Raw genomic sequence first — 14,693 nt, forward strand, 5'->3', positions numbered from 1 at the left:
CAGAAAGTTTTTGATTTCTCTTTTGATTTCTTCTATGACCCATTGTTCATTCAGGAGCATGTTGTTCAATCTCCATGTGTTTGCGTATGCTCTAGGGATTCCTGAGTTGCTAATTTCCAACTTCATTCCTTTATGGTCTGAGAAGCTGCATGGTATGATTCTAATTCTTTTGAATTTGCTGAGACTTGCTTTATGGCCTAGTATGTGGTCAATCCTAGAGAAGGTTCCATGTACTGCTGAGAAGAATGTAAAATCTTTAGCTGTAGGATTGAAAGTTCTGTATATATCTGTTAGATCCATTTGGGCTATAGTGTCGTTTAAATCTACTGTATCCTTGTTGATCTTCTGTCCTATTGATCTGTCTATTTCTGAGAGTGGAGTATTGAAGTTCCCCAGTACTATTGTATTGGGGTCTAAGTCTCCCTTTAAGTCCATTAACAAATCTTTTAGATAAACCGGTGCCCTGTAGTTAGGTGCATATACATTGATAATTGTTATATCTTCATGTTGAATTGATCCCTTAATCATTATGTAGTGTCCCTCTTTGTCTCTCTTAACGGTTTTTGTGGTAAAGTTTATGTTGTCTGAAATTAAGATGGCTACGCCTGCTCTTTTTTCATTTCTGTTGGCATGGTATATCTTTTTCCAGCCTTTCACTTTCAGTCTGTATGGATCTTTGTTGGAAAGATGTGTTTCTTGTAAGCAGCAAATAGATGGGTTTTGTTCCTTAACGCAATCAGCCAATCGGTGTCTTTTAACTGGACAGTTCAGGCCATTCACGTTCAATGTGACTAATGATAAGTGGTAACTTTGCCCTGCCATTTGCCAAAGATAAATTCTAATATATGCTTTGAATTTCCTGTGATCTTTTGCTGTGAGCTTTCCTTCCTTGGTTTCCTTCCTTTACCTTCTTTCATATTGATGACCGTGTTTCTGTGTTTCTGTGTGTAACACATCTTTAAGCATCTTTTGCAGGGCTGGACGAGTGGCGACAAATTCTTTCAATTTCTGTTTGCTATGAAAAGTCTTTATTTCACCTTCATTCACAAATGATAGCTTTGCAGGATATAATATTCTGGGCTGGCAGTTGTTCTCTCTTAGTACCTGGGCTATATCTCGCCATTCCCTCCTAGCTTGTAGAGTTTCTGATGAGAAGTCAGCTGTGAGTCTGATTGGAGATCCTCTGAGAGTAATCTGACGTTTCTCTCTTGCACATTTTAGGATCTTTTCTTTATGTTTCACTGTGGAGAGTTTAATTACAACGTGTCGTGGTGAGGATCTCTTTTGGTCGTGTTTATTAGGGGTTCTGTGGGCTTCCTGTACTAGGATTTCTCTGTCCTTCTCCAAACCTGGGAGATTTTCTGCTAATATCTCACTAAAAAGGCCTTCTAATCCTTTCTCCCTCTCCATGCCTTCAGGAACTCCTAGAACCCGAATGTTGGGTTTTTTAATAGTATCCTGAAGATTCCTGACAATATGTTTTAGATTCCTAATTTCCTCTTCTTTTCTTTGGTCTGACTGTATCCTTTCCTGTTCTCTGTCTTCTAAGTCCGATATTCTCTCTTCTGCTTCACCCATTCTGTTTGTAAGGCTCTCTATTGTGTTTTTCATTTGATCTATTGAATTCTTCACTTCAGTCACTATCCCAGTTTCCTGTTGTACTAGTTGTTTCGTTTCATTTTGATTCCTCCTTAATATTTCATTTTCACGAGAGAGATTTTGTATCTTGTCCACTAAGGATTTCTGTAGTTCAAGAATTTGTTTTTGAGAACTTCTTAATGTTCTTATCAATTTTTTGAGATCTGCTTCTTGCATTTCTTCTATATCATCATCCTCATAATCTTGAATTGGGGTGTCTTTTTCATTTGAGGGCTTCATGGTGACTTCCTTGTTTTTATTACCTTGGTTTTTGCGTTTGTTATTTGGCATATTGGAGATATTTGGTTTCTTCACTTTGGTGCTTTTTTTTGTTATACTATGACTCTAGATTAAGTGGACTATCTGTTTTTGATGGAGCCTTAGGGATTGAGATGGGTGTGGCCTGAGAGCTCTGTTTGGTGTGCCAAAGGTGACACTCCCAGGTTAGGCGTGGTAAACCTCTCTCTCTCTCTCTTTCTTCTTTTTTTTGATTCAAAAGGGAAGTTATTCTGCACAGCTGAACGAAGTTGGAGGTAGTTAGCAGGCAAATGATATACCCACAGGACCCAGAGATCAGAAGCTCTTTCCCAAGGACCACACAGGGAATCTGTTCGGCCCTCAGAGTGGGCTCAAATTCTCCTTCAGTCTCCCACTGGGTTGCCAAAGTTACGGAATTGTAGCGTCTCTGGAGAGTGCTCACGTGAATTCCGTGAGTTCTCTCCCCCACCGTCTCTTTTTTCACAGTCTCAGTTCAGTAGCACCACAAATTTACTAGCTCCTAATCTCCTGTTAATTCGCCCCGCCCAGAGTCAGGTTTTTCTGCTAGGCTCAGGGCCGGTGCAGACCTGAGGTCGCTCTGCTTATGACATATGTCCAAGATGGCGCCTGCTCTTTGTCTTGCTCACCCTTGAGAGGTGAGCGGAGAGAGAGAAACCCGTGTCCGTACCAGTCACCTTTTTTTTTTCCTCTCTCCCCCACCCCCGGGGGTCGTTCCCTCTAGTCTCCTCTCTCCGCTTGCCTGCCGGTGTCTCGGGCTATTGAGGTTCGGCTCACCTCGTGTTCCAGCGCTGGTGTGTTGAGTCTGCCGCTGGTGTCCCGAACTGTGGGCTCCCACGCTCTCCACGCAGGTCCGCTCCCCTTCCAGCACCGATGTGTGGACTCGGAGCCCTGGACGTCCCAAGTCTCCCCACTGTTGTCTGTGTGGCACGCACTCCCCTTCGAGCACTGGCACACAGAGCCTGCAGCTTGCACAGCTCGGTCCCGCGGCTCGGCTTCCGCATGGTGAGCGACCTTGTTCTCCCAGTAGGTCCTCTGATTCACGACCACTCAATCCAGAAGGGTTTCCTCTGCAATATTTTCCTGGTTCTTTTTTCTGAGGTTACCGTAACTCCCCTTTTATTAAACTAAATTTTCCCGGACTATCGGTGCGCGCCCTCACTATTCCGCCATCCATGTTTGTTTCTTAAGCACAGTTTCAAGGCCTGCTCTGAAATTCTTGTTCTCTGGATCATATTTTTCCCAAGATGGTGACTCCCTTTGGGCCCTTCCTTAAGAGACTTAGCCTGACCCCTGAGACTCAGGAACCCACTGGACCCCTTCTGACCACTGGCCATGATTAAGAAATAGATGCCATTAACCCTGTGACACACCCTCTATAATGGTGCTGAAAAGAGCAGGCTATTTCAGACACAGGTGAGACCCTCAGAATGACCACCCCCACTTGCAGAAGAGGCCTCAACACTGCATAAACCACAAATACCTCACATCTGGCTCCACCCCTGCAAGTCATCATGGGTCACTCACTGGGTCAGTCAGATCTAATCTGATGTACACCAGGATGAGCACTGTGATGGCAGCCAGAAGGAGGTTTCCAACCTTGTGGAGACCTGTCTTATCTCAAGGCAGGTGTTTCTACACATAGTCTCACAACTTTGATTAGATGCAACTTGGATGGGACTTGCTCACTGCAGGACCCCTAACCTGTCTATGACTAGGCAGCTGCTCATATCCTTCTCCTCCCTAGGCTCCACCTGCTTCCCTCCTTTGCAGTGCTGCAACCAATAGGGGGAATCAGGTGAATGACCAGAGGCACTTGGAGTCTTGGGGAAGCAGGGTGGCCTGTCTGTCCTGAGGGATCCCAGAGCCCTGTGATCATGGGCACAGTACAATGTTCAGTTCTCCCTCCTTCAGGCAGTATACAGTTCTGTAATTGCTCATTCTTGGCTATGATGTCTGCTCACCCCTTTGCCTACCATACCTTCAGGGCCCACATCTGCTAAAAGCTGCAAGACAGAAATATGTGCATAAAACAGTACTGGATAACTGCAGGTAACTATTCCTCACAGAGCTCTTGTACATTTCATCAAAGGAAGATTCAGATCCACAGACAGGTGTATGGCACCTGGATTCTAGTTCCCAGAAAAGTGACTTCTGCAAAGGACAGAGACAGAGGGAGTATCAGAGTCCTTGTCCAACTTCCTTGACACATGAGAAGACCACTCCTCACACAGATTGGGATTCTGAGTATCCTCCAGTGGCTACAATTTTCCACTGTGAAGGGTCATCCCCATTCCATTATAGTTCATGAAGCCTGTGAGTCTGGTGCACCCACAGCTCTGAGATCAGTGCTGACTGTAATGCCTCCCTAGGGACTCATGTACCTCCACAGGCCCATATAAAAGGGAAATTTGCACCCACCCCATAGAGTCAGAAACCGCTGTATTCATACTCAGCATACAAGGTGCACCACTGAGGGTACAGCAAATAATACCTTCCACAGCAACCAAGAAAAATCAGGGCCACCCACCTTGGATTGACTGTCCCCAACTCTGCAGGAAATGAAGAAAGAGGGTCCTAATCACAGAGGTCCTGAAATTATCCTCCTGTGCTGAATGAACTTCCTATAACAAAATTAAGCCCCAAATCGGTAATTCATCAACAAACCAGTCTCCTCTAACTGCAGGAGAACATAGAGGGGGCACTGGACAACTGTGACATCATGGAACCAGTCCTGTCACCATGGTACACTCCTCAGATACTAGGGCCTATGTCAGTCTCCTCAACCCACACAATAAGCAAAAGCTCTGCCTCTTTGCTTCTGTCTGTCTGTAAATATGCCTTTCAAATAAATAAATACACCTTTAAAAAAGAAAGAAAAGAAATGATATGTTTGAAGACTTAGATTTGTTTTCCCTGATTTGAATGTTATGCAATGTATGCATGTCTCAAAATAGCACATGGTATCCCATAAATAGAAATATAATTTTAGTTTGATTCATAAAAATTATACTTTTTAGGCTGGTGCTGCAGCTCACTAGGCTAATTCTCTGCCTTGCGGCGCCGGCACACCGTGTTCTAGTCCCGGTCGGGGCGCCAGATTCTGTCCCGGTTGCCCCTCTTCCAGGCCAGCTCTCTGCTGTGGCCAGGGAGTGCAGTGGAGGATGGCCCAAGTGCTTGGGCCCTGCACTCCATGGGAGACCAGGAGAAGCACCTGGCTCCTGCCATTGGATCAGCACGGTGCGCCAGCCGCGGCGGCCATTGGAGGGTGAACCAACGGCAAAGGAAGACCTTTCTCTCTGTCTCTCTCTCTCACTGTCCACTCTGCCTGTCAAAAAAAAATATACTTTTTATCACAGTTAAAATTTAAAAATATATAATTTTAAAAACTGGAAAGTAACACCATATTAAGCACAACCAAATTCATAGAGAACACAACAGGATATAAATAAAATGTAAAACAGCTTACAATAGAAAAAATTAAAATTAAAAAATAAGGACACATTAATATCAGAATTTAAATGTTATTTTTTTCTCAAAAGATTTTAGGATCACAATAAGAATATTTGGAAAATATCAAATAAATTTAATGTATTAGCAAAAACCTCAGGAAGGAAGGTGAGCATGCAAAATTCAACGAAATTTGTTATAGGAACAAATTCAATGAAATAAAACTATTTACAAAAGCTATGGCCTGGGAAGGCAGTACAAGATGGCCCAACTCCTTGGGCCCCTGCACCAATGTGGGAGACCCAGAAGAAGCTCCTGGCTCCTGGCTTTGGATCAGCGCAGCTCCAGCTGTTGCAGCCAACTGGGGAATGAACCAACAGATGGAAGACCTCTTTCTCGCTCTTTCTCTCTCTGCCTTTCCTTCTCTCTTTGTGTAACTCTTTCAAATAAATAAATAAATCTTTTTAAAAAGCATTAAAATATAAAATACTTGGGAAAAAATAACATGTTATGTAATACCCCATATTATGAAAAACAAAATATTACTGGTTGTATGTAAAGAAGATTCAAGTGAAGTGGAAAGTTGGAATATGTGCATTGGCTATAAAACTCAGTGTTGGGGTGGTCATTGTCATGCAGTGGGTTAAGTTGCCATTTAGGGTGCTAATTTCCCGTATTAGACTACTTGGGATCAAATCCCACCTCCACATCTGATATAGCTCTCTACTTATCTGTCTAGGGGGCAGAGATTATACACTGAAAGCTTGGGGTCCTGCCACTCATGTGGGAGAGCTAGATGAATTTGTGTGTGTGTGTGTGTGTGTGTGCCCTTGTGAAAAATCACCTAGTTGAAAAATGTACTTTAAAATGGAAAGGACATAAAATAGTCAAGCTTATTTTAAGAAAGATCAAATATTGTGATTTTCAACTACCTGATACCAAGAGTTAAAAAGGGGGTATGGCATTTCGGCATAGAGCATAAAGCTACTGCCTGTGATGCTGACATCCCATAAAGGTGCTGGTTCATGTTCTGGCTGCTTCACTTCCATCCAGCTCACTGCTAATGTGCTTAGGAAAGCAGTGGAATGTGACCCAAGTGCTTGGGCCTCCACATCCATATGGGAGACCCAGAAGAAGCTCCTGACCCCTGGCTTTAGCCTGGTTCAGCCCTGGCTGTTGTGGTTATTTGGGGAGTGAATCAGCATGTGGAAGATCTCATTCTCTCTCTCTCTCTCTCTCTCTCTCTCTCTCTCTGTGTGTGTGTGTGTGTGTGTGTTCTTCTATCTCTGGAACTCTGCTTTTTCAAATATATAATTAAGAGTCAAGAAACATCGAGCCGGCGCCGTGGCTCAATAGGCTAATCCTCCACCTTGCGGCGCCGGCACACCGGGTTCTAGTCCCGGTTGGGGCGCCGGATTCTGTCCCGGTTGCCCCTCTTCCAGGCCAGCTCTCTGCTATGGCCAGGGAGTGCAGTGGAGGATGGCCCAGGTGCTTGGGCCCTGCACCCCATGGGAGACCAGGAAAAGCACCTGGATCCTGGCTCCTGCCATCGGATCAGCGCGGTGCGCCGGCTGCAGCGGCGGCCATTGGAGGGTGAACCAACGGCAAAGGAAGACCTTTCTCTCTGTCTCTCTCTCTCTCACTGTCCACTCTGCCTGTCAAAAAAAAAAAAAAAAAAAAGAAACAAACCTGAACATTTCAGTTGACGATATTCAACTAATGAACCTCATGTAATCAAAGGGTTAAAAGTTAGACTTTTCTATAAATGGTCTCTGTGGAATGAAATTTACCTTGATCCCTGCATGGAAACACGCATATACACATTTAGAAAACTATAGAGTTCCTGGCAAAAACAAACACAACAAAATTTCAAAAACAAATTATAGAAGAAAACCATGCTGACTATAATTGAACAGTATTTCTTAGATATCAAATAAGCACACACATCACAATGGAAAATTGTTCTAAAATAAACTTTTAATATTTAATTCTTCAAAAAACATGACATTCTGTCATTTACTTAATAAAAAAGTTCAGTGATTGATGGACCCCATAGAACCATAGTCATCACATCAGATTATATTGACTAGTAATGGTGTACATCCTAGCTTGTGTGGTTATATTTTGTGATGTCCATCAGTGACAAACTTGCCTAATGATGCATTTCCCAAAATGTAGTCTCACTGTGATATAATACATGAGCATTTTATGGAAGCCATTTACTTGGGAAATAAATTCACCAAAATTTGAATTATGTATTTATATTCATTTGATTTGAAAGGCAGAGAGAGAGAGATACAGAAAGATACAAGGAGAAAAATAGAAGGGCCATCGCTGTGGTGTAGTAGGTAAAGCCACTACCTGCAGTGCTGGCATCACATACAGGCACTGGTTTGTGACCTGGCTGCTTTATTTCCAATCCAGCTCTCTGCTAAGGCCTGGGAAATCAGTGGAAGATAGTCCAAGTCCTTGGGCCCCTGCCCCCTATTGGGAGACCCAGAAGAATCTCCTGGCTCCTGGCTTCAGATCTTCCCAGTTCTGGCCACTGAGACCATTTGGGGAGTGAACCAAAAGATGGAAGATTCTCTCTCTCTCTCTCTCTCTCTCTCTCTCTCTCTCTCTCTCTTTCTCTGCATCTCTGTAACTCTGCCTTCCAAATAAATAAAGAAATTTTGTGACCTTTCACACTAGCAAAAGTCCCCAAACTTGGAAAATGTTTTTATGGGGAGGAAGTTCCCTCCCTGATTGCTGTGTGGAATGCAAATTGTTACAGCTTCTGTGGATGTGGATATGAGGATGTTTAGCAAAGTGTATGTTCTTTTATGCGTTGATGCCATGATTCCACATACAGAAAATCTGTCCCATAATTATGTAAATTGACAAAAAAAGGATGATTTCACTCTCTCTCCATCTCTCCTGTGTCACACTATCCTTCAAGTAAATAAATAAACTAATAAAATTTTAAAAAATAAAATGGAAAGGGAATGTAGCAAAATTGCACATCATGTGTTAATGTGAGATATATAAATTTATAAGAAATTAACAGTCACATGAAGAAGAGAATACATATATGGACAAAAACAGATAAAAGCATTATTTTTTTCTATGTCAAAGTCCTATGGCTACTTTTTGTATGTCAAATTCCTAATGAACTTAATATCTTTTGCATTTCCAAAGATTTTAAATTAATTATGAGAGAAAGAGAGAGAGAATAAATATTCCATCTGCTGTTCCACTTCTTAAATGCTCACAACACTTGGGGTGAGATGGACTGAAGCCATGGTTCTAGAATTGAATTTAGTTTTCCCATGTGGGTGCAGGGACCACATACCTGCTGCCTCCCAGGGTATGCATTGGTAGAAAGCAGAATTGGAAACAGAGCCTGGACTCAAGCCCAGGTTCTGTGATATAGGATGTGGTCAACCCAAGCAGTTGTGGGATGTAACATAGCGGCAGGAGTGACAGGGTTGGTGGCAGAATGTCATATGTGGCAAAGGCGGGTGGTGGGGAAGGCTGTGACAGGATTTCAGATGCCAGCAGGGACATCTTAGATGCCAAAGAGAGAGATTTGCACAGAATATAGCTAATTCAAACTCCACATGCTGTATTCAGGGACGGTCCATGGTCTGGCCTTCTGGTTTGGTGTTGCTCTTACTGGCTCCATAATGATCAAGTGGCTGTGCATGGCCATGACAAGTCCCAGCCACAATGCTACCAGATGTTGTGCCTGCTCCAGGCACCACAGTTTGCCAAGGCTAGGGGAATGCTTTCAGGAACATAACTGCTTTGTGAACTTGGTACTTTCTATACTATATGGACAGCTGTTGCTGCTCATGTCCTGGAGATCACCACATATCATTGTCATATCTTATATAAGATCACATCAGGAAAGCCATCATTACCAACCCCCATGCTGCCCTCTGCAACGTGACCTTGATTTGACATCTGCTGTCCCAGGCCTGTTGGGCCTGACAGCTGTACCTGGGTGGGGTGGGAGGAGAGGAATGGCTGCTAATGGGCCCAGCTGGCTGGAAACCCCATTTCAGCTACCAGGCCTTTATCACCATGGTTTGGCAAGATGCTTTTTAGTAAATTATTTATTTTTGGAAAGGAACCAGTGTCAGTTGACAGACCCTCTAAGAAACCTAGCCAGGTGGGCTCAGCCAGCAACCCCTTCTCCCCTCAGACTCAGAGGCTCAGTGGTGAGGGGTGGCCCTGATGAGTATTGAGGGAAGATTGAGGGCAAGCCTGGGGGACCCCTCTCAACCAGACATTCCCTCACATTTGAGTGTACAACCCACCCCATCAGTCCGACAACCTCCATCCTCAGGCCCTGCTTTTGCTGCTTTGCTGTCTCTGAGTCCTTCAGATCCCTCTCTCACTCCACACCAAGAGCTGGAACAGGGGCCTGGAGGGAAGGACACTATGGGACACTTGGAGTAGACATAGAAGCATCAGCATCTGTCATAGAAAGGCCTCATCCTCTTTTTTTTCACCATTTATATATTTATTTGAAAGGCAGAGTTACATCAAGGCAGAGGCAGAGAGGTCTTCCATCCACTGGTTCACTCCTCAAAGGGCCTCAACCAGTGGAGCTGGGCCAATCTGAAGCCAGGAGCCAGGATATTCTTCCAGGCCTCCCACATGGGCACAGGGGCCCAAAGACTTGGGCCATCTTCCACTGCCTTTCCAGGCCATAGCAGAGAGCTGGATTGGAAGTGGAGCAGCATGGAATCCAACCTGTGCCCATATGGGATGCTGGCACTGCAGGTGGCATCTTCACCTGCTACACCACAGCACTAGCCCCATCCCATCCACTTTACTCACAGCTAATGTTAGGCCCATGTTTCCCTCTGTACACATGGCTGCTACAGTCTCTACTGCCATGATGGCATTTTGTTCCCTACCATCCTTGGAAGAGACCAGGCAGAGACCCCATTCTCCAAGTCCAGGAAAAATAGATAAAATGAGGGGAGAACGGCAGAAAGCAGCTATCCCTTTACACTGCTTTGCTCTAGCAGCCATCTTAACAATCGCAAGTGCGGCGGACATCAAGCAGGAGAATGGGATTGAAAGTGCCTCAGAAGGGCAGGAGGCACACTGAGAAGCGGCGGGGGGGGGTGCGGCGGCGGGGCTCCCACACCCCCCAACCTAGGCTCCAGCCCCTTTCCCTCTGGAGCCAGGGGACGTTGCTCCCGCTGCCACCAAGGTGAGCAGAGTGGAAGGGGCAGTGGTGGCGGAAGCGACGTGGCGATGAGCAGAGCGGTGCCCAATTAGGTACAACTCCACTTGGAACTTCTGGGCCAACACCAAGCCGCCGCCGCTGTCTTCGCCACTGCTGTGGATGCGGAGACCTCTCTCGCCTTCTCGCTAGACCATGTTCCCTACGTGAGGCGCTGCAGCAGGGGGCAACCTGGACCACCTGGCCAGGTTCCTGTGGTCAATGCCCCAGAGCAACCTGCTACATGGCAACAAGAGCCTGCTGAAGGGGCAGGTGCTCCTGGCCTTCCACTAGGGCATCTTCCCAGATGCCTGGATAAGAAACAGCATCCTGGAGAGCCCCAACCACCTGCTGCTGCAGCAGCTCTGGTACAAGGTGCGCTACACCGGGAAGGTGCACCGAGAAGGCGGCCTAGGCCGAGGGACCCTGCGGCTGTGTGCCATAGACAACTACCAGCTGCACAGGACATTGCCCCTGACCTGCACCATCTGGACTGGGAGGAGATGGTGTATTGTTTCAAGGAAAAGTTGCACAACACGCTCAAGGAGCTCTACAAGCAGAATCACTACCCCTAGCCCTCCAAGAAGCTGCACCTGGCCAAGATCACCATCCTCTCCCTCACCCAGGTCAGCAACTGATTCAAGAACCAACAGCACCGTGCCTGGAACCCATTGGAGAGCCAGTCCAAAAGTGAGTCAGATGGAAATTCCAGCAATGAAGGTGAGTCCAGCAAAGGACAGGAGGATCTGTCTCCTTACCCTCTCCAGAGTTCCTCTTATGGTGTCACCAACCTCAGCTTGTCCAGTCACATGGAGCCCACAAATTGGAAATAATGAGATATCCTTAAGTGGCTGGTGCTGTGGGCTCAGCAGGTTAACGCCCTTGCCTGAAGCACTGGTATCCCATATGGGCATCAGTTCAAGACCTGGCTGTTCCACTTTTGATCCAGCTCTCTGCTATGACCTGGGCAAGGAGTAGAAGATGGCCCATGTCCTTGGGCCCCTGCACCCATGTGGGAGACCCAGAAGAAGCTCCTGGCTTTGGATTGGTGCAGCTCCAGCTGTTTTGGCCAATTGGGGAGTGAACCATCCATTGGATAGAAGACCTCTCTCTCTCTCTCTCTCTCTCTCTCTCTCTCTCTCTCTGTCTCTATCTCTATTCCTGTCTCTACCTCTCTGCCTCTCCTCTCTCTGTGTAACTCTGACTTGCAATAAAGAAATAAATCTTTAAAAAAAGATATCCTTAAGCTATTCTGGAGTTTTGTTGAATGGAAGCTTAGTACCTGCAATTACTTCGCCTGTTTTCCTTAATGGTAACTATTTCATTCAGGGACCCAGTGGAGTCATCCTAAATGGATTAAATGTGAGAAATACACAGTGTCCTTAGCCCACCAAAAATGTCAACCAACATTGTGAACAATGGTATCTCCATGATGGACATCCTGGGGCCCACATCCTGGGATGTGAAGGAATTCAATGTGCTGCAGTGTTCTGCAGCCAACTCGGCATCCACCACCTCCTACAGCCCCAGTGTCCAAGTGTCATTCCCAGGGCTCATCCCCAGTGCTGAGATGAAAAGAGAAGGCATTCAAACAGTGGCTTCCCTGGAGGGAAGCTCTGTGGTGACTTTCACTACCCCAGTGCAAATCAACCAGTACGGCATTGTCCAGATCCCCAATTCCAGAGCCAAGGGCCAGTTTCTTAATTGGAGCATTGGATTCTCTCCACTGCAGTTGCTGCCTGTCTCAGTGGCAGCTTCACCAAGTAACAGTTCCATAAATTCAAGCACTTCAGACTAGAGCACATTCACCAGCGAGTCCACCCCAGTGCAGCAAGGCAAGGTTTTCTTAAGCTGTCTCACTCCAAGTGCAGTGGTATACACTGTTGGTATTTCTGGCCAGACTTTGGGATCTGTGAAACAGGAAGGCTTGGAAAGGAGCCTGGTGTTTTCTCAGTTGATGGCCATCAATCAGAATGCTCAGGAAATACAAACCTGTCATCTGAAAAATCCCTCAAGGAGTGGCCTTCACCCTCTGGCCTCTTTGTTGGTGAATGTGTCCCTAACTCAGTTTTTCCCTGACTCCACCTGCGCTGCTAACTTCCACTGAGCTCAACCCTGACATCACTGATAACCAGCCAATGCCTGCACCTGTGGCAGGCAAATCCGCAGGGGTGGCGGTCAGCAATGCTAACTATGCAACTCTTCAGAACTGCTCCCTCATTACTGGCCAGGACCTGTTGTCCATGCCCTGGGGGAAATTGTTCCTACCTCTGAAGACCAGATGGGCCATGCCTCCATAGCAGTGCACCAGAATTTTGTCAGAGAACACCATTTGGTTCTGCAATGAGTAGCTAACCTAAAAGAGAACCTCTTATCAGATTCTGAGAACAAAGCAACAAGCAGCCTAATTATGCTGGACACCAAATCTAAATATGTGCTAGAAGGCATGATTGAGACTGTGTGTGAAGACCTGGAAACAGACAAAATAGAGCTTGCTATGCTCCAAACTGTCCAGTTGGATGAAGATATACAAGGCTTATAAACTTCGTGTGCCCCTCCTCTCCCTTTTTGGCATCAGAGGCAGATGTTGTCCTGAAGCCCTGAGAACACAAAGAATTTCCCCATTCAAAGGAAAACTCTACTTTTACAAGCATATGCATTCAAGAGACTTTAGATCTGCACAAAGATCACAGTTAATTATATAGAGTACAACTGCATTACTGCAGCCTTTTTGTTCACATACAATGATCTCTTTTAAATTGATGGAGACAAAAGAATCAGATGAAATGTCTCAAGGCAAAGTTTTACCCTTTATTGACAATATCATTCTAAAGTGAAAATGGAACTTAATAATTTTTAAATTAAAAATGTTTACATGTAACACAGAAAACTAAATACAGCTGCAGACCATTAGAAACAATGCAATTATTTTTGTTTACCTTTATACCATGGCCATTGATAAAGTTAAGCATAAATTGTACTCCAAACTGTTCTAAGGGTGTCTTTTTAAAGTTCAGTGGCTTAATTATATATTTGTGTGTAGGTAGAGAGAGACACACTTCTCTTTTTCAGCATCTTTGGCTTAGGTCTCTGCACATTTGCAAATGTGATTGCTTATAGCTCAGTGTAGCTGAGCAAGTTGGAAACTCCAAGAAAAACTCTGAAAAAACTTCACTGTGAATGTAAATATATGAGTTCTACATGCAGGCTTTGAGTAATTGCAGTGAATTTTATTTATATTATATATTTTCCTCTTACACTTCAGGCACTATGAATTGAAAAGAGAAATGTTTTCTTACTGTTTATTTTTATTGTTTGAACAGGAAGTGAACATAGTTGCTTCCAACAAAGTTTTACTTTTGATAGGATTTTAAAAGCAATGACTTTTTTATCAGGAGTCTCTTTAGGTCAATATTAATAACATTGAAATCAGAAATCTAACACCTAATGTTGGAATTTGGTAATTTTTTCAAATCTTTGTTCTTTAGTTAGCAACTCTGATTCATTTAAATATGTTTTCTATAGAATTCTGCATGCCTTGTTACTTTGTGGCCTTTTAATTAGTAGTAACATATGGAACTGTCCATGGAAGCACTGATGGTTCTTTTCTACTATCTAACAGGGTTAATTTCATCACAGAATTTTTCACTAAATTTTAAGTATAAAGTTTATAATGCAAATTGATGAACAGCTAATTATTGTTGCTATTTTCTACTCCACTGAAAATAAGAACAGCATTATAGATACCACATAAAAGCAATTCTTCAGGCTATGAAAACACCATTATAGAGTTAAGAAAGAATTTGTAAATTCTCTTGAGCAAAATCCTGTTGAAACTTCATTCTAAATGTTTTTGAAACAGTTGTTAAGCAATGATACATGACTCTTGTTTGCACTATATTATCATGTCTTCTTTAAAAGTAAATATTTTTTGTTTCTGTAAAAAATGAATAGAGGAAATCTGTGTTTCAAACAATAAATATGGTATATAAAATGTAAAATCATGTGACATTTAAACAGGTACAAAAGCACTTTATAGAATTATAATTCTCTCTCTCTCTCTCTCTCTCTATATATATATATCAATTGGATACAGTAACAAAATGGA

At 44.2% G+C, this 14,693-nt stretch overlaps 1 pseudogene; it reads left to right on the forward strand.

Moving 5' to 3' along the window:
* The first annotated feature begins 10,225 nt into the window (after positions 1–10,225).
* LOC138846923 (homeobox protein SIX4 pseudogene) lies at positions 10,226–13,127 on the forward strand (annotated as a pseudogene).
* The last annotated feature ends 1,566 nt before the right edge of the window (positions 13,128–14,693 follow it).

Source organism: Oryctolagus cuniculus, chromosome 19, assembly GCF_051225735.1.
Source record: "Oryctolagus cuniculus isolate XC-2025 breed Fujian yellow rabbit chromosome 19, ASM5122573v1, whole genome shotgun sequence".
NCBI classification, from domain to species: domain Eukaryota; kingdom Metazoa; phylum Chordata; class Mammalia; order Lagomorpha; family Leporidae; genus Oryctolagus; species Oryctolagus cuniculus.